The sequence below is a fragment of the Etheostoma cragini genome, unplaced genomic scaffold (assembly GCF_013103735.1).
Source record: "Etheostoma cragini isolate CJK2018 unplaced genomic scaffold, CSU_Ecrag_1.0 ScbMSFa_4662, whole genome shotgun sequence".
NCBI classification, from domain to species: domain Eukaryota; kingdom Metazoa; phylum Chordata; class Actinopteri; order Perciformes; family Percidae; genus Etheostoma; species Etheostoma cragini.
Window position 1 is genome coordinate 63000 of NW_023269055.1, and position 1674 is coordinate 64673.

The 1674-nt window shown below is 42.0% G+C and overlaps 1 long non-coding RNA gene across 1 annotated transcript in view; it reads left to right on the plus strand.

The window, feature by feature from the left end:
- Positions 1-96, plus strand: part of LOC117941229 — a 6718-nt gene extending 6622 nt beyond the window's left edge. Inside the window, exon 3 of the long non-coding RNA XR_004655880.1 lies at positions 84-96. This is a non-coding gene — a long non-coding RNA (uncharacterized LOC117941229). The remainder of the gene's footprint in view (positions 1-83) is intronic.
- Positions 97-1674: the final 1578 nt, after the last annotated feature.

Consider the following 1674-nt stretch of genomic DNA (forward strand, 5'->3'; position numbering starts at 1 on the left):
AGTCCACCACCGAATGGCTGAAGAAAAACAAAATGAAGACTTTGGAGTGGCCTAGCCAAAGTCCTGACCTGAATCCTAGTGAGATGTTGTGGGATGACCTTAAAAAGGCCGTTCATGCTCGAAAACCCTCTAATGGAACTGAATTAGGACAATTCTGCAAAGATGAGTGGGCCAAAATTCCTCCAGGACGCTGTAAAAGCCTCATTGCACGTTATAGCAAACGCTTGGTTGCAGTTGTTGCTGCTAAGGGTGGCCCAACCAGTTATTAGGTTTAGGGGCAATCACTTTTTCACACAGGGCCATGATGGTTTGGATTTTTTTTCACCTTTATTAATAAACACCTTCATTTACAAATTGCGTTTTGTGTTTACTTGTGTTGTCCTTGACTATTGTTTAAATTGGTTTGATGTTCCGAAACACTTAAGTGTGACAAACATGCAAAGGAACAGGTAATGAGGAAGGGGGCAAACACTTTTTCACACCACTGTACATGCTGCTCAGAAGATATAGTTACTGCTGGTCAGCCTTCAATGTGGAGAGAAGATCAGAATATAACAACACAGCTATCAGGGCATGAGGAGGAGGAAACAGCTTGGCTTTGAAACATGTTCACAACAAGGCAGTGTGAACGCGCTGGTGAGTTTTTAAGGCTACCACTACGAGAAAAGGTTTCCCCACATTGTTCACACCAGTACGGCTTCTCTCAAGTGTGAATGCGCTGATGAGTTATAAGGCTACTATGCTGAGAAAAGGTTTCCCCACAAAGATGTATTCCAAAAATCAAAATTATACTGACTTCCTGTCAGCCCAAAAAAAATGTGTATGTTTCTAGAGAGGAGAAGAAAGTTTTTACAAAATAAAAGTTTCAAACATGTCTACGTTTTCCAACCAAAATATCTTTAAACGTCTTAATGTTTCGCCTTTGGGCCTTCTCCTTCCCATGGTGGGTACCATATAACAATAAGCAAGCCGTTCATAAATGTTGCTGACTGTCTTATTGTACTCCTTTTTTTATTTTTTTTTTAAAATATACATTTGAAAAATATATTTTTAAAAGGATGGCTTCAGGCACCGATCCTGGTGCCTAAATGGTTAAGGGTTCTGAGGACAGGTAGAAAACAGTCCAGCTGATCCACAATAACATACATGCTGATCAGAAGATAAAGTTACTGCTGGTCAGCCTTCAATGTGGAGAGAAGATCAGAATATAACAACACAGCCATCAGGGCATGAGGAGGAGGAAACAGCTTGGCTCTGAAACATGTTCACAACGAGGCAGTGTGAATGCGCTGGTGTCTTTTAAGGTGACTACTATTAGAAAACGTTTTCCCACATTGTTCACACCAGTACGGCTTCTCTCCAGTGTGAATGCGCTGGTGAGTTTTAAGGTGACTACTCTGAGAAAAGGTTTCCCCACATTGTTCACACCAGTACGGCTTCTCTCCAGTGTGAATGCGCTGGTGATCTTTAAGGGTACCACTATGAGAGAAGGTTTCCCCACATTGTTCACAGCTGTACGGCTTCTCTCCAGTGTGCACACGTTGGTGAGATTTAAGGGTACTACTATTAGTAAAGGTTTTTCCACATTGATCACACCGGTACGGTTTCTCTCCGGTGTGAACACGTCGGTGGATTACTAGGCTACCAGTCCAAGAAAAGGTTTTACCACATTGA